Genomic DNA, 18,730 nt, shown 5'->3' on the forward strand with positions numbered 1-18,730 from the left:
ACAATATTCTAGGTGAGGTCTCACCAAGGAATTGTATAATAAGGTTGGGAATTCCTATGTGGTATTCAGTCTAGCCCTGAGTCTGGGGCTATATTATGGTCTCCTCCCAATATCACTTTATCTGTATTATATGTTATTTTCCATTCATTTATTTGTTGGCTTAATTTTGCATAAAAGTTTGCATGAATTTCTTGGTTGTTATATCCGTAAACGCATGTCAAAATATAACGTTTATCATTCCACTCGACTATCACCATTAACCAGTGGCCTTCTGTATCTCCTTTTGGAACAATTATGTTGCCCGAAAACCTATTAAATAATATCATGACTCCTGCTGAGTGTAATGTTCTGTGTGCAAAGAAGGCATAATCCCCCCATTGAATTTGCCAGAATATTTCAAGTCATAACAGAATGAGTCTCTTGTAAAAAAACACATTGCGATTTTTGATCCTTACAATACAAAAAAATAGCTTTCCGCGTTGTACTGTTATTCAAACCCCTGACATTTAGCGATATAAAAGAAATTATGGTTGTTCTAAATGCGCTTTACTGTGTTTCTTCTTTTATGCAGGAATGAACATGTTGTCCTTAATAACATCATATCAAAAATACATAGAAAAACAACAATTTGAACTTAAACCCCTTTTAACAGTTAAATCACTTAAACTTTCACCCAGCAGGATTTATACTAACATAGAATGCTTATATAAGAAACCTGAGTGTTTGCTTTCGTAAACTTAAATATATCTTACCATATTATTGAATTTTGCTCTGTTAAAAAAAGGGGTGCCTAGGTGTTTACTTACTAAGCTGATAGTTAGGGGTCAACTTTACGTCCATCAATGAGTGCATATCCTTCCCTTAGAGACGTCTTCTTCCCGTTTCTCCTGGCTTCTTGCACCTTGGGCCAAAGCTTAGCATGAGCCTCATGATCCTCCTTTGAGAAGTCCTCCTTAAACTGGATGTTCATCTCTCTGCACACTCTTGCCTCTCTCGATCTTCTCCAAACTTCGTCACGAACAGTTCTCAAGGCAAACTGAATGATTATAGGTCTGGGCATCTTGTTGGTAGCTGCATCGTTCTTCTTCCCCAAGCGGTGCACCATGTCCACTGAATCATACAGTTTCTCCACCGACACCGGGATTACTCTTGTAAGCATGGTTCGAATTACGGGGGGTACCGATCAAGACTCAGAGCCCCCCCCAAAGAGACAAAAATAGCAGTTTGGGAGGGTCTTAACATTATTCTTTTGTTGTAAAAAAAAAAAAAGAAAAAAAGATAAACTCACCTTGTAGGAAAATTTTATGTAAAACGATTTCAGACACGACAAAAGCAGCCAGTCATTCATTCTCATTGAGTGACCTCTTCATTGTGTTTCTGTCATGGTACTGTTTGTCGTGCATTGGTAAATGTAAGTAGCCAGCAGAAGTCTAGCCTGTTGAAAATGTGTTATTTGACAACCTTCATTTCTTCGTTTAAGTGTTTCATCTACTAATGCAAGCTGACGTCTTTATAAGTTGAATTACTTACCATTGTCCTTCTGAGGCCGGTATAGTCAACGTTAGTTACATTAACTAGCAAGATAAGCTAAGTTCTCTATTTAAAGCAGGCTTATTTGGTGAGGTAAAATCGATCATGGTCATTTTCCAAGGAGATGAACTCCCTATGTTTTCATTCTCATTTTATCATGAATAAATGAGGACAGTGCAGGAAAGTGAGCAGGCAGCAGGGAGATGGCAGGATGAGGACAGTGCAGGAAAGTGAGCAGGCAGCAGGGAGATGACAGGATGAGGACAGTGAGCAGGCAGCAGGGAGATGGCAGGATGAGGACAGTGTGCAGGCAGCAGGAAGATGGCAGGATGAGGACAGTGTTCAGGCAGCAGGGAGATGGCAGGATGAGGACAGTGTTCAGGCAGCAGGGAGATGGCAGGATGAGGACAGTGTGCAGGCAGCAGGGAGATGGCAGGATGAGGACAGTGTTCAGGCAGCAGGGAGATGGCAGGATGAGGACAGTGTTCAGGCAGCAGGGAGATGGCAGGATGAGGACAGTGTGCAGGCAGCAGGGTGATGGCAGGATGAGGACAGTGTGCAGGCAGCAGGGAGATGGCAGGATGAGGACAGTGTGCAGGCAGCAGGGAGATGGCAGGATGAGGACAGTGTGCAGGCAGCAGGAAGATGGCAGGATGAGGACAGTGAGCAGGAAGCAGGAAGATGGCAGGATGAGGACAATGTGCAGGCAGCGGGGAGATGGCAGGATGAGGACAGTGTGCAGGCAGCAGGAAGATGGCAGGATGAGGACAGTGAGCAGGCAGCAGGAAGATGGCAGGATGAGGACAGTGTGCAGGCAGCAGGAAGATGGCAGGATGAGGACAGTGTTCAGGCAGCAGGGAGATGGCAGGATGAGGACAGTGTTCAGGCAGCAGGGAGATGGCAGGATGAGGACAGTGTGCAGGCAGCAGGAAGATGGCAGGATGAGGACAGTGTTCAGGCAGCAGGGAGATGGCAGGATGAGGACAGTGTTCAGGCAGCAGGGAGATGGCAGGATGAGGACAGTGTGCAGGCAGCAGGGAGATGGCAGGATGAGGACAGTGTGCAGGCAGCAGGGAGATGGCAGGATGAGGACAGTGTGCAGGCAGCAGGGAGATGGCAGGATGAGGACAGTGTTCAGGCAGCAGGGAGATGGCAGGATGAGGACAGTGTGCAGGCAGCAGGGAGATGGCAGGATGAGGACAGTGTGCAGGCAGCAGGGAGATGGCAGGATGAGGACAGTGTGCAGGCAGCAGGGAGATGGCAGGATGAGGACAGTGTTCAGGCAGCAGGGAGATGGCAGGATGAGGACAGTGTGCAGGAAAGTGAGCAGGCAGCAGGGAGATGGCAGGATGAGGACAGTGTGCAGGCAGCAGGGAGATGGCAGGATGAGGACAGTGAGCAGGCAGCAGGAAGATGGCAGGATGAGGACAGTGTGCAGGGAGATGGCAGGATGAGGACAGTGTGCAGGCAGCAGGGAGATGGCAGGATGAGGACAGTGTGCAGGCAGCAGGGAGATGGCAGGATGAGGACAGTGTGCAGGCAGCAGGGAGATGGCAGGATGAGGACAGTGTGCAGGGAGATGGCAGGATGAGGACAGTGTGCAGGCAGCAGGGAGATGGCAGGATGAGGACAGTGTGCAGGGAGATGGCAGGATGAGGACAGTGTGCAGGCAGCAGGGTGATGGCAGGATGAGGACAGTGTGCAGGCAGCAGGGTGATGGCAGGATGAGGACAGTGAGCAGGCAGCAGGGAGATGGCAGGATGAGGACAGTGTGCAGGCAGCAGGGAGATGGCAGGATGAGGACAGTGTGCAGGCAGCAGGAAGATGGCAGGATGAGGACAGTGTGCAGGCAGCAGGGAGATGGCAGGATGAGGACAGTGAGCAGGCAGGAGGGAGATGGCAGGATGAGGACAGTGTGCAGGCAGCAGGGAGATGGCAGGATGAGGACAGTGTGCAGGAAAGTGAGCAGGCAGCAGGGAGATGGCAGGATGAGGACAGTGTGCAGGCAGCAGGGAGATGGCAGGATGAGGACAGTGTGCAGGCAGCAGGGAGATGGCAGGATGAGGACAGTGAGCAGGCAGCAGGGAGATGGCAGGATGAGGACAGTGTGCAGGCAGCAGGGAGATGGCAGGATGAGGACAGTGTGCAGGCAGCAGGGAGATGGCAGGATGAGGACAGTGTTCAGGCAGCAGGGAGATGGCAGGATGAGGACAGTGTGCAGGCAGCAGGGAGATGGCAGGATGAGGACAGTGTGCAGGCAGCAGGGAGATGGCAGGATGAGGACAGTGTGCAGGCAGCAGGGAGATGGCAGGATGAGGACAGTGTTCAGGCAGCAGGGAGATGGCAGGATGAGGACAGTGTGCAGGAAAGTGAGCAGGCAGCAGGGAGATGGCAGGATGAGGACAGTGTGCAGGCAGCAGGGAGATGGCAGGATGAGGACAGTGAGCAGGCAGCAGGAAGATGGCAGGATGAGGACAGTGTGCAGGGAGATGGCAGGATGAGGACAGTGTGCAGGCAGCAGGGAGATGGCAGGATGAGGACAGTGTGCAGGCAGCAGGGAGATGGCAGGATGAGGACAGTGTGCAGGCAGCAGGGAGATGGCAGGATGAGGACAGTGTGCAGGGAGATGGCAGGATGAGGACAGTGTGCAGGCAGCAGGGAGATGGCAGGATGAGGACAGTGTGCAGGGAGATGGCAGGATGAGGACAGTGTGCAGGCAGCAGGGTGATGGCAGGATGAGGACAGTGTGCAGGCAGCAGGGTGATGGCAGGATGAGGACAGTGAGCAGGCAGCAGGGAGATGGCAGGATGAGGACAGTGTGCAGGCAGCAGGGAGATGGCAGGATGAGGACAGTGTGCAGGCAGCAGGAAGATGGCAGGATGAGGACAGTGTGCAGGCAGCAGGGAGATGGCAGGATGAGGACAGTGAGCAGGCAGCAGGGAGATGGCAGGATGAGGACAGTGTGCAGGCAGCAGGGAGATGGCAGGATGAGGACAGTGTGCAGGAAAGTGAGTAGGCAGCAGGGAGATGGCAGGATGAGGACAGTGTGCAGGCAGCAGGGAGATGGCAGGATGAGGACAGTGTGCAGGCAGCAGGGAGATGGCAGGATGAGGACAGTGAGCAGGCAGCAGGGAGATGGCAGGATGAGGACAGTGTGCAGGCAGCAGGAAGATGGCAGGATGAGGACAGTGTGCAGGGAGATGGCAGGATGAGGACAGTGTGCAGGCAGCAGGGAGATGGCAGGATGAGGACAGTGTGCAGGCAGCAGGGAGATGGCAGGATGAGGACAGTGTGCAGGGAGATGGCAGGATGAGGACAGTGTGCAGGCAGCAGGGAGATGGCAGGATGAGGACAGTGTGCAGGGAGATGGCAGGATGAGGACAGTGTGCAGGCAGCAGGGTGATGGCAGGATGAGGACAGTGTGCAGGCAGCAGGGAGATGGCAGGATGAGGACAGTGTGCAGGCAGCAGGAAGATGGCAGGATGAGGACAGTGAGCAGGAAGCAGGAAGATGGCAGGATGAGGACAATGTGCAGGCAGCGGGGAGATGGCAGGATGAGGACAGTGTGCAGGCAGCAGGGTGATGGCAGGATGAGGACAGTGTGCAGGCAGCAGGGAGATGGCAGGATGAGGACAGTGTGCAGGCAGCAGGAAGATGGCAGGATGAGGACAGTGAGCAGGAAGCAGGAAGATGGCAGGATGAGGACAATGTGCAGGCAGCGGGGAGATGGCAGGATGAGGACAGTGTGCAGGCAGCAGGAAGATGGCAGGATGAGGACAGTGAGCAGGCAGCAGGAAGATGGCAGGATGAGGACAGTGAGCAGGAAGCAGGAAGATGGCAGGATGAGGACAATGTGCAGGCAGCGGGGAGATGGCAGGATGAGGACAGTGTGCAGGCAGCAGGGAGATGGCAGGATGAGGACAGTGTGCAGGCAGCAGGGAGATGGCAGGATGAGGACAGTGTTCAGGCAGCAGGGAGATGGCAGGATGAGGACAGTGTGCAGGCAGCAGGGAGATGGCAGGATGAGGACAGTGTGCAGGCAGCAGGGAGATGGCAGGATGAGGACAGTGTTCAGGCAGCAGGGAGATGGCAGGATGAGGACAGTGTGCAGGAAAGTGAGCAGGCAGCAGGGAGATGGCAGGATGAGGACAGTGTGCAGGCAGCAGGGAGATGGCAGGATGAGGACAGTGTGCAGGCAGCAGGAAGATGGCAGGATGAGGACAGTGTGCAGGCAGCAGGGAGATGGCAGGATCAGGACACTGTGCAGGCAGCAGGGAGATGGCAGGATGAGGACAGTGTTCAGGCAGCAGGGAGATGGCAGGATGAGGACAGTGTGCAGGCAGCAGGAAGATGGCAGGATGAGGACAGTGTTCAGGCAGCAGGGAGATGGCAGGATGAGGACAGTGTTCAGGCAGCAGGGAGATGGCAGGATGAGGACAGTGTTCAGGCAGCAGGGAGATGGCAGGATGAGGACAGTGTGCAGGCAGCAGGGAGATGGCAGGATGAGGACAGTGTGCAGGCAGCAGGGAGATGGCAGGATGAGGACAGTGTTCAGGCAGCAGGGAGATGGCAGGATGAGGACAGTGTGCAGGAAAGTGAGCAGGCAGCAGGGAGATGGCAGGATCAGGACAGTGTGCAGGCAGCAGGGAGATGGCAGGATGAGGACAGTGTGCAGGCAGCAGGGAGATGGCAGGATCAGGACAGTGTGCAGGCAGCAGGGAGATGGCAGGATGAGGACAGTGTGCAGGCAGCAGGAAGATGGCAGGATGAGGACAGTGTGCAGGGAGATGGCAGGATGAGGACAGTGTGCAGGCAGCAGGGAGATGGCAGGATGAGGACAGTGTGCAGGCAGCAGGGAGATGGCAGGATGAGGACAGTGTGCAGGGAGATGGCAGGATGAGGACAGTGTGCAGGCAGCAGGGAGATGGCAGGATGAGGACAGTGTGCAGGCAGCAGGGAGATGGCAGGATGAGGACAGTGTGCAGGGAGATGGCAGGATGAGGACAGTGTGCAGGCAGCAGGGAGATGGCAGGATGAGGACAGTGTGCAGGCAGCAGGGAGATGGCAGGATGAGGACAGTGTGCAGGGAGATGGCAGGATGAGGACAGTGTGCAGGCAGCAGGGAGATGGCAGGATGAGGACAGTGTGCAGGGAGATGGCAGGATGAGGACAGTGTGCAGGCAGCAGGGTGATGGCAGGATGAGGACAGTGTGCAGGCAGCAGGGAGATGGCAGGATGAGGACAGTGTGCAGGCAGCAGGAAGATGGCAGGATGAGGACAGTGAGCAGGAAGCAGGAAGATGGCAGGATGAGGACAATGTGCAGGCAGCGGGGAGATGGCAGGATGAGGACAGTGTGCAGGCAGCAGGGTGATGGCAGGATGAGGACAGTGTGCAGGCAGCAGGGAGATGGCAGGATGAGGACAGTGTGCAGGCAGCAGGAAGATGGCAGGATGAGGACAGTGAGCAGGAAGCAGGAAGATGGCAGGATGAGGACAATGTGCAGGCAGCGGGGAGATGGCAGGATGAGGACAGTGTGCAGGCAGCAGGAAGATGGCAGGATGAGGACAGTGAGCAGGCAGCAGGAAGATGGCAGGATGAGGACAGTGAGCAGGAAGCAGGAAGATGGCAGGATGAGGACAATGTGCAGGCAGCCGGGAGATGGCAGGATGAGGACAGTGTGCAGGCAGCAGGAAGATGGCAGGATGAGGACAGTGTGCAGGCAGCAGGGAGATGGCAGGATCAGGACACTGTGCAGGCAGCAGGGAGATGGCAGGATGAGGACAGTGTTCAGGCAGCAGGGAGATGGCAGGATGAGGACAGTGTGCAGGCAGCAGGAAGATGGCAGGATGAGGACAGTGTTCAGGCAGCAGGGAGATGGCAGGATGAGGACAGTGTTCAGGCAGCAGGGAGATGGCAGGATGAGGACAGTGTTCAGGCAGCAGGGAGATGGCAGGATGAGGACAGTGTGCAGGCAGCAGGGAGATGGCAGGATGAGGACAGTGTGCAGGCAGCAGGGAGATGGCAGGATGAGGACAGTGTTCAGGCAGCAGGGAGATGGCAGGATGAGGACAGTGTGCAGGAAAGTGAGCAGGCAGCAGGGAGATGGCAGGATCAGGACAGTGTGCAGGCAGCAGGGAGATGGCAGGATCAGGACAGTGTGCAGGCAGCAGGGAGATGGCAGGATGAGGACAGTGTGCAGGCAGCAGGAAGATGGCAGGATGAGGACAGTGTGCAGGGAGATGGCAGGATGAGGACAGTGTGCAGGCAGCAGGGAGATGGCAGGATGAGGACAGTGTGCAGGCAGCAGGGAGATGGCAGGATGAGGACAGTGTGCAGGGAGATGGCAGGATGAGGACAGTGTGCAGGCAGCAGGGAGATGGCAGGATGAGGACAGTGTGCAGGGAGATGGCAGGATGAGGACAGTGTGCAGGCAGCAGGGAGATGGCAGGATGAGGACAGTGTGCAGGCAGCAGGGTGATGGCAGGATGAGGACAGTGTGCAGGCAGCAGGGAGATGGCAGGATGAGGACAGTGAGCAGGCAGCAGGGAGATGGCAGGATGAGGACAGTGTGCAGGAAGCAGGGAGATGGCAGGATGAGGACAGTGTGCAGGCAGCAGGGTGATGGCAGGATGAGGACAGTGTGCAGGCAGCAGGGAGATGGCAGGATGAGGACAGTGTGCAGGCAGCAGGGAGATGGCAGGATGAGGACAGTGTGCAGGCAGCAGGGAGATGGCAGGATCAGGACAGTGTGCAGGCAGCAGGGAGATGGCAGGATCAGGACAGTGTGCAGGCAGCAGGGAGATGGCAGGATGAGGACAGTGTGCAGGCAGCAGGAAGATGGCAGGATGAGGACAGTGTGCAGGGAGATGGCAGGATGAGGACAGTGTGCAGGCAGCAGGGAGATGGCAGGATGAGGACAGTGTGCAGGCAGCAGGGAGATGGCAGGATGAGGACAGTGTGCAGGGAGATGGCAGGATGAGGACAGTGTGCAGGCAGCAGGGAGATGGCAGGATGAGGACAGTGTGCAGGGAGATGGCAGGATGAGGACAGTGTGCAGGCAGCAGGGAGATGGCAGGATGAGGACAGTGTGCAGGCAGCAGGGTGATGGCAGGATGAGGACAGTGTGCAGGCAGCAGGGAGATGGCAGGATGAGGACAGTGAGCAGGCAGCAGGGAGATGGCAGGATGAGGACAGTGTGCAGGAAGCAGGGAGATGGCAGGATGAGGACAGTGTGCAGGCAGCAGGGTGATGGCAGGATGAGGACAGTGTGCAGGCAGCAGGGAGATGGCAGGATGAGGACAGTGTGCAGGCAGCAGGGAGATGGCAGGATGAGGACAGTGTGCAGGCAGCAGGGAGATGGCAGGATGAGGACAGTGTGCAGGCAGCAGGAAGATGGCAGGATGAGGACAGTGTGCAGGCAGCAGGGAGATGGCAGGATGAGGACAGTGAGCAGGCAGCAGGAAGATGGCAGGATGAGGACAGTGTGCAGGCAGCAGGGAGATGGCAGGATGAGGACAGTGTGCAGGCAGCAGGGAGATGGCAGGATGAGGACAGTGAGCAGGCAGCAGGAAGATGGCAGGATGAGGACAGTGTGCAGGCAGCAGGGAGATGGCAGGGTGAGGACAGTGAGCAGGCAGCAGGGAGATGGCAGGATCAGGACAGTGTGCAGGCAGCAGGGAGATGGCAGGATGAGGACAGTGTGCAGGCAGCAGGAAGATGGCAGGATGAGGACAGTGTGCAGGACCAAGAGGTGAGTTAGAAATGAAGCTGTACTTTAAGATCTACTGCATCATCAAGACAGATATTAGCCCAACAGGTAAATATTTATTTCTGAAGGCTGTTGGAGCTGGGGGGACTGAGAGGGCAGGAATAACACCAGACTGCTGGACCTGACCAGGCTGTTTGTAAATGTATAGGCTTATTACTTTTACTAGTATACTTCTCCTAGGATAATTCCTGGGACTTATCAAAACCAAGTTCTTTTGGATAGGGATAAGGATAATGAGATCTTCTGTATTGATTCTCATTGTGTCACTTGTTGTTACGCTCCAGTCTAGGGTTGGAGCCTAACAAAATGAAAGGGAAGGAGGGATTGGGAAGGACAAGACAACCAGGAGTAGAAGAAGGGAACACGTGACACAGAGGGAGTCTTTTTATCGTTTTTTATAGTTTTTCACAGACACTAGAATCGGAAACCAAGAACAAAAGCAGTCATACACGAGCAGTCACACCAAAAACAAAGCGAATTAAGAGCGAGCTAGCAGGCGAGAAGCAAGCAGTGGGCAGATGAAGTGATGAAGCTGCAGCCTCTTCAGCTGACTAACCGAAAACTGATCCAAAGGCAAGGGAGGCGGGGCCAGGTCCAGAAGGCGGAGTCGAGGGAGCGGTTGACCAATGGGCGAGTGGGCAGGACGTCCTGTAGGCATCCTCCTGAACTTACGGCACGTACCCGAAACTTACGGCACGTATCTCCCTTACGGCACGTACTTTCCTTATGGCACGTAACACATGTTCAGAGCATGACCGTGTGTTGCATACGTTAGTAAACACCCCTAGCGCATCTTGCAATCTTAACATTGATCCTGGTGGCGACTATTCATATTGACGCGGTAGCAGACCGTAATGGTCATAGAAGTGTTATGAAGGCAGTACTCCCCAATTATGGAGGGGTAATTCGCACTCTGCTTGTAAGGATGCCGATCACAGTCTCTCTTGTATCCTCTTTGTCTTTTTCATGAAGGCCCATTAGTCTAATATTCCATCTTCTCTTATACCTGGCTTGCTCCAAGCACAGTTGCTTTAGTGACGCATTCTCTTTTTTCAGCAGCAATATTTCTTCCTTCACTTTGCATATTTCTTCTTTATTTTCTCTCACTGCTTGTGTATTATACCTTCAAATGCTTTCAATCTGTCATTTTGTTCATCAAAACTCTTTATCAAAAGCTGAATTGCATTTAGGATGTTTTCATTTGTAATCTCACCCAGCTTGCTCCTCTCATCTTCCTGCTTTGGTTTCATTTTTTTGGGGTTTGGGCTGGGGAGTGGTGAGTGAATATGAAGCAATTTCCTATTTTCTTCCTCCATTGCCTCTATTTCTTCAATTGCTTCTTCCTCACATGCTTCTCGCAGGGCCATCAGGTTATAATCGTGGTCTGCTAGCGTTTGAGCCTTAAGCCCTTTTCAGATCGAACGCGGCATGCACTGCGCTCACCGTGGGGTTTGCGCTTTCTCTCAAAAAAACAGCGAGTGCGCTCAACGCACCGCGCTTGCCGCGGGGTTCAGCTCAAAAAGTAGGCGTGGCTTTCTAAACTTTCTTGTTTTGTTGTTGTCGCGGCTCGCGGTCAGTCACGACAATGTATAAAAGAAAAGCACTAGCACTAGCTCTGTTAGCACCAAGAAAGAAGAGGCTGTGGGTGCATGAGACCCTCGTACCCAGAGAGCAGCTTGGAGAATTCAGGCTGGTAAAGGAGCTCCGTTGTCACAGCGACCGGCTCCAGGTGTACTTTCGACTCAGCATGGAGCAGTTCAACAGCCTGCTAAGTAGAGTGGGACCTAGCATCACTAAGATGCGGACAAATTACCGAGAGCCAATTCCTCCAACGCAGCGTCTGGCAATTTGCATGAGGTTGGCATTTTAATTGAAAATAAAACTTTATTTCAGTACAGTATCTAATTGAATTGAATTAATAATGTTTTGAATTAAACTGCCGGCATTCAAATTTCCTGCCAAAATACTCTGTCCACTTTATTGTGCATGGGTATGCTATATATGATAGCATAAAGTGATCTAAATGTAGTAATGGTTTTCACTAACAGTTAACTACATACAAGCCTTTAGCTTGCAATAATAAATATAGCTCCTGTGGCTTACAAAGTACAGCAGTGGGCTAACACAAAGGTTGCGGGTTTTAATCCCAGGAAGCACACATTAAAACGTAAAAATAGTAAATCTCTGCTGTAAGTCACTTTGGATAAAAGCCTCAGCTAAATTACATGTAATAATAAATGTATAATGGTGAAAAAAAGCTCCATGCAATTTAAAAAATCGTTTGGATGCATATCTAAATTATATGACGTCATTAATTTCAGATACCTTGCAACTGGAGACTCCTACTGTACACCACCATTGCCTCCAGTTACCGGGTGGGCATCTCCACTGTGGCAGAGATTGTGCCAGATGTGTCCAAAGCCATTTGGGACAGCCTGGTACATGAATATCTGCCAGTACCAACTACTTCTCATTGGCAGGAGATTGCTCTTGGCTTCAAGGAGAGGTGGAACTTCCCCAATTGTGTGGGGGCAATGGATGGGAAGCATGTGGTAGTCCAAGCACCACATAATTCTGGTTCCCAGTATTTTAATTTCAAGGGAACATACTCCATTGTACTTCTGGCGGTTGTGGATGCAAGGTATCTTTTTAGGGTGGTGGATGTTGGAGTTTTTGGTCGGAGCAGTGATGGAGGGACCCTTGCTGCCTCCACCTTTGGAGAAGCCCTGCGTGAAGGGTGGCTGGATTTGCCTGAGGATTCTCCTCTCCCAGGTGCTGACCACCTACGACCCATGCCCCATGTTTTTGTGGGAGATGAGGCTTTTCCCCTCAGGTAATTGTTGGTCATGACCTGTACTCATGCACTTTCTGTTGAATTTTAACCTGTCCTTCTTATTCTCATTTTATTACAAGGAGGAATGTTTTGAGGCCCTATCCTAGAAGAAACCTCTCCCAGCCAAAGAGGATTTTCAACTACCGCCTCTCACGTGCCAGGAGAATTGTTGAAAATGCCTTTGGCATTCTTGCTGCACAGTGGAGGATCTACCACCGGGTAATTGGAGTGTGCCCTGTAAATGTGGATGCCATTGTCAAAGCAACAGTGGCCCTTCACAACTTCCAGAGGTGGAATTGTCTACCAGAAGCTCCCATCTCACAAGAAGAGAAGATCCCTTCACTTCAACCTGTGAGAAGAGTGGGCGCCAACAACTCCACCCAAGAGGCCATAGCTGTACGGGAGGTCTTCAAAAGCTACTTCTCCTCAGCCAATGGAGGGGCGCCCTGGCAGTACACTACAGTCTGACATGCAACCCCCACTTGCTGCTGCTACTCATCCTCTTCACAATAAAACAAAGGCTCTTTTAAGAGCCACTTACTTAGTCATATAAAGGGCTGGTCAAGAAGACTATCTTTTGCATTCATAGTTAAAGGAAGTTAAACTAAGTTGGTAAAAGTCACTTCACAAGAAGAATGCAGCAGGAATTGTCTGCTGCATTACTTTTTAATAATATTATTAATAACAGTAGTAGTAATAATAATTTTGTTGCTGATGCACATTACATCTTAATAATCAAAATTTATTTTAAAAATAATTAACTCATTTCTTTCAACAATGAACATGAACATCAATCAGTTTTCTTGAATAAATAAATAACAACGATAAAAGTAAACACTAAAACAAATGAACTTGAAAACTCACTTTGAAAACTCTGCCCTGTGTAAACTTGTCATGAACTGTAGTTTAACCTCACTTCTCCTTTCTGGTGGCAGGTTTCTTAAACGTGGGGCTAGGCTTAGAAGAAATAGCTCTTCCTCATCTGTTGGCTGTCCGAGCACTTTCAAAATTTTGTTCTCAAACTCTTCTCTCTGCCTTTTCATTCCCTGTCTTGACCCCTGTCTAGTGGAGGGTGCTGGGGAAGTCCTTGAGGTGCAGGTGGATGGGCCAGGCTCCTGAGACACAGCAGGGGCCAGAAATAAAGGCTCAGGTGCCAACTCGGCCAGAGGTGGAGGTAGTCTGGGTGGTGGGAATTACTTCAGTCAAGTAAAGACTGAAAGTTTCATCAGAAGGGGTGCCAGATGAGGATGCTGGCAAAGGAACTGAGGTAGCCTGGGGACTGGAGGGTCGATTTTGTGAGGATGGGGACATATTGGAGGAGGTGGCCCTCTCCCTGACATAAGGCTCCAGGAAGCTCATGATTGGAAAGTACTTCCAGATTATTTTCTGCTCTGCCCCTGCACTACTCTTTTTTTCTCTCACTTTCCTCCTCTCCTTTATATACCTGTCCCTGAGATTTTTCCAGGTCTTTTTACATTCGTCCTCTATTAAAGTGGAGAAAATATGTCAAGTTTAAAGATAAAATATGTCTTAAAACAGGGCTGGCCAATCTTATCCGCAAATTGCCGGTGTGTATGCAAGTTTTTGGGATAGCTGTTCAAACCCAGGTGTGAGGACTCTTCAGCCAATCAGTCCTCTAATTAGTAATCTAATTAGGGAGTTGCAACGAAAACCCGCATACACACCGCCCCTTTGCGGGTAAGATTGGCCACCCCAGTTTTAAGACATCCCAACCTGCAAAGGGTCAGGGAGGTATCCTGAAGCCCTATACCTATGAAAACCATACCTCATTATTTCAATTAATAAACCTAAAATAGCCTGTAGCTATCACATGGTATTTCAGTCATACATACTGCCAACAATAAGCAAGAAAACACACCTGGCATACCGATATCAAGAGAAATCTTTCTCCAACATATCGTCTTCCTCCCAATGTCCCGGTAAGACGATAATGTCACGTTATACATTTCTGGATATTCAGAGACTGACAAGATGAGTTTTTCCTCCATACCCGCTTTGTGTGTGGGTGTGTTTCGAAGGGGCAGACCGAACACTAGCCCGCTTCGATGCTTTGATTCTATTGGTCGCGCGAAAATGCGTTCAACAAATTTCAACTTTGACCGTGGTGCTCGGCGCAGCGCAAAACCGCTCTTGCGCTGCGCAAGCCATAGAAAATAATAGGTTTCAGAGCAAAGCGCAGCGCATGCCGCGTTCGGTCTGAAACCCGCTTTAGCCATTTTGCTGGCTTTAGTCATCTTGTTCACAATGTAGAAAAGCAAAAAAACAACCAGTAAAGGTGTTCAGCCTCGAAAAAAAAAACTGTGGGGCTCAGGAGTTGTTTGTGCAATTCTTTCATGCAGTTGTTGTGTTTTTTTAATCATAAGGTTAAATGTTCAGGACAATTTAAACTTAAAAACAGAGCCTGCAAAAAGCGCTACCGCTCACTCCGCCATCTTGACTCCTCCCTCGGAAGTTCTATTTGTTAATGCAGACCGAGAAATTAAAATCCCGCAGTAACTTTTTTCTCGTGTGTCATAAAACATTAGACATGCTCAGAACAAATCGGGCAGCGTCGTGAAACGAATTTTAATTAAGCAGAGAGCGCATGTGCGACACAAATCAGATGGAGACTTGTGTCGTGTAGCAGAAAAACGCAAATCGGGCAAGGTCGTAATATTAAAGTTCTGCTCATGCATGTGCATGCGCACGCGGCTTGGGTTGTCTTGCTGCGCATGCACGAGCAAATCGCGTAGGCACCGCAGATCGGGTGTGGCTGCCCGATCTGTGGTCGCATGCGCACACTGGTTTTCCGTGTACGTCACTATTTGATCTGTATACTGACTGCCTGGCTGTGGCTGTCCGATCTGCGTACGCATGCGCGACACCAGCTACCCAGCATGGCCGTGACATTTTGGTTACAGCAGGAAAAATGCGCTGTGAATTGTTTGTCCAAAATATTACGAAGTATCTCTTGGGTAGAGAAGTAGACAGTAATCTCTCACCTAGGGACATGAGCGAACTGTGCCATGTATCCCTAAATTATACGATCAAAGGTATGTTCATTTATATCTGCTTGTTTCACATGGTAAAATGTCTTTTCCCATCTTTATGGCCAGGGCGAAAACCACACTGCTACTTCTGAATCCAAAGTTCGACAATCCGATGGACCGTTCTCTCCAGAACCCCCGAATAGACCTTACCAGGGAGGTAAGTGTGTTGAATTTCCCCTATAGTTGGAGTACACCCTCTGGTCCCCCTTCATAAGTCCCGAGTTGTGGTCAGCAGCGCCCCCATCCCCACCATAAACAGTATTGATGTTGCACCGCTTTCCCACCCTGAGACGCTGGATGGTGGACCAGAATCTCCTCGAAGCCGTCCGGAAGTAGTTTTCCATGGTCTTGCCAAACTCCTCCCACACCCGAGTTTTTGCCTCGGCGACCGCCAAAGCCGCATTCCGCGTGGTCCACTGGTACCTCTCAGCTGCCTCTGGAGTTCCACAGGCCAAAAAGGCCCAATAGGACTCCTTCTTCAGCTTGATGGCATCCCTCACCACCGGTGTCCACCAGCGGGTACAGGGATTGCCAGCGCGACAGGCACCGACCACCTTACGGCCACAGCTCCGGTCAGCCGCCTCCACAATGGAGGCACAGAACAAGGCCCATTCGGACTCAATGTCCCCTGCTTCCCCCAGGACATGGGAGAAGCTCTGCCAGAGGTAGGAGTTGAAGCTCCTCCTGACAAGGGATTCTGCCAGATGTTCCCAGCAGACCCTCACTATATGCTTGGGCCTGCCAGGCCTGACCTGCTTCCTCCCCCACCAGTGGAGCCAACCCAGTAGAACAAGAGAGTCCCCTGGGGCAGTGCTCTCCAACACCCCTTCCAAGGACTCCAAAAAAGGGTGGGTATTATGAACTGCCACTCAGCGCATAAGGGCAAACAACACTCAGGCCCATCACCTCACCGGAAGGCGAAGGTAGGCTACCCTCTCATCTACCACAATGTGCAGACACCAAACCAGGGGACAATAAGTATGCCCAACACTGCCCGGCGCCTCTGCCCGCAAGCAACTACAGAATGGAAGAGGGTCCAATCCCCCTCAAGGAGACTGGTTCCAGAGCCCAAGCTGTGCATCGAGGTGAGCCCGACGATATCAAGTCGGAACTTCACCACGTCGTGCTCCAGCTCAGGCTCCTTCCCCGTCAGAGAGGTGACATTCCATGTCCCTAGAGCTAGCTTCTGGAGCCGAGGATCGGAGCGCCAAGATTCCCGCCTTTGGCCACTGCCCATCTCGCACTGCACCCGACCTCTATGGGCCCTCCTACAGGTGATGAGCCCATTGGAGGGGGCACCTACGTGCCTTCTTCGGGCTGTACCTGACCAGGTCCAATGGGAGCAGGCCTGGCCACCAGGTGCTCGCCATCGAGCCCCACCCCCAGGCCTGGCTCCAGGGGGGGTGCTCGGTGACCCGCGTCCTCAGGGGTCTTGTGAGCCGCACTTCGTCTGGTTTCTCACCTATAGGACCTGTTTGCCTTGGGTGACCATACCAAGGGCATGAAGCCCCGGGCAACTTAGCTCCTGGGATCATTAGAACACGCAAACCCCTCCACCACGATAAGGTGTCGGCTCCAGGAGAGGCATATGTAGGACCCTCTGGATAAGGTGAAAGTAAGAAAAAGCTTACAGCACTTGGTATTTCCAGGCAGTCTCCCAACCAATTACTAACCAAACCTGGCCCCGCTTAGCTTCTGAGATCAGACGAGATCGGTCGCCGCCGGAACGGTATGGCCGTAAGCGAGGGAAACGGCCAGAATCAGCCCTTTCGTAGTTGAAGCGTATCCACCCTGCAGCCCCACCTTCCAATCAGGTGTCCCGCCCCCAGCACGGCCGCCCAACACTTTTCAGATTCCTCGGCCGGCAGCCTCCAGCAACTAATTTCATCTTGCCAGATGGGCAGACTTTCTTCTCCTTACTACTTTGCGGTACCGGGTAGATTAATGTTTGCATGTGCCTGCCGGCAAACATTGCCCCTTTACCTGCCGAATGTTGCCTAATTTTAACGCTGCAATTGAAAGCTATCAAATAAGTACTAATACTATTACTAATAACTGCCCGAGTCACACCAGGAACACACAAGCCCTCAGTCCAGCCTCTCTCAGCCTATTGCGGACAGTCTGAGCACTGATGGAGGGCTTGTGTGTTCCTGGTGTGACTCGGGCAGTTGTTGCGGCCATCCTGTACCTGTCACGCAGGTGTGATATTCGGATGTACGGATCCTGTGCAGGTGTTGTTACACGTGGTCTTCCACTGCGAGGATGATCAGCTGTCCTTCCTGTCTCCCTGTAGCGCTGTCTTAGGCGTCTCACAGTGCGGACATGGCAATTTATTGCCCTAGCCACATCAGCAGTCCTCATGCCTCCCTGCAGCGTGCCTAATGCACGTTCACGCAGATGAGCAGGGACCCTGGGCATCTTTCTTTGGGTGTTTTTCACAGTCGGTAGACAAGTCTCTTTAGTGTCCTGCGTTTTTAGAACAGGTGCATGTTCATTAATTGATTATGGTTAATTGAACATGCATGGAAAACATTGTTTAAACCCTTTACAATGAAGATCTGTAAAGTTATTTGGATTTTTACAACATTATTGTTGAAATACACAGTCCTGAAAAAGGGACGTTTCTTTTTTTGCTGAGTATATATATATATATATATATATATATATATATATATATTTATATGTATATATATATATGTATATATATATATGTATATATATATATATATATATATTTATATGTATATATATATATGTATATATATATATATATATATATATATTTATATATATATATATATATATATATATATTTATATTTATATTTATTTATATATACACTCACCTAAAGGATTATTAGGAACACCTGTTCAATTTCTCATTAATGCAATTATCTAATCAACCAATCACATGGCAGTTGCTTCAATGCATTTAGGGGTGTGGTCCTGATCAAGACAATCTCCTGAACTCCAAACTTAATGTCAGAATGGGAAAGAAAGGTGACTTAAGCAATTTTGAGCGTGGCATGGTTGTTGGTGCCAGACGGGCCGGTCTGAGTATTTCACAATCTGCTCGGTTACTGGGATTTTCATGCACAACCATTTCTAGGGTTTATAAAGAATGGTGTGCAAAGGGAAAAACATCCAGTATGCGGCAGTCCTGTGGGCGAAAATGCCTTGTTGATGCTAGAGGTCAGAGGAAAATGGGCCGACTGATTCAAGCTGATAGAAGAGCAACTTTGACTGAAATAACCACTCGTTACAACCGAGGTAGGCAGCAAAGCATTTGTGAAGCCACAACACGCACAACCTTGAGGTGGATGGGCTACAACAGCAGAAGACCCCACCGGGTACCACTCATCTCCACTACAAATAGGAAAAAGAGGCTACAATTTGCACGAGCTCACCAAAATTGGACAGTTGAAGACTGGAAAAATGTTGCCTGGTCTGATGAGTCTCGATTTCTGTTGAGACATTCAAATGTCAGAATTTGGCGTAAACAGAATGAGAACATGGATCCATCATGCCTTGTTACCACTGTGCAGGCTG

General features: G+C 50.9%; 1 long non-coding RNA gene and 1 pseudogene across 1 annotated transcript in view; one reads left to right on the forward strand and one right to left on the reverse strand.

Moving 5' to 3' along the window:
- LOC140588666 (uncharacterized) overlaps nucleotides 1-18,730 on the forward strand; it is a 146,906-nt gene that overhangs the window by 102,976 nt on the left and 25,200 nt on the right. The gene's annotated exons all lie outside the window — the stretch shown is intronic.
- LOC111838747 (5S ribosomal RNA) lies at nucleotides 16,807-16,925 on the reverse strand (annotated as a pseudogene).

This window comes from Paramormyrops kingsleyae, chromosome 4, assembly GCF_048594095.1.
Source record: "Paramormyrops kingsleyae isolate MSU_618 chromosome 4, PKINGS_0.4, whole genome shotgun sequence".
NCBI lineage: Eukaryota > Metazoa > Chordata > Actinopteri > Osteoglossiformes > Mormyridae > Paramormyrops > Paramormyrops kingsleyae.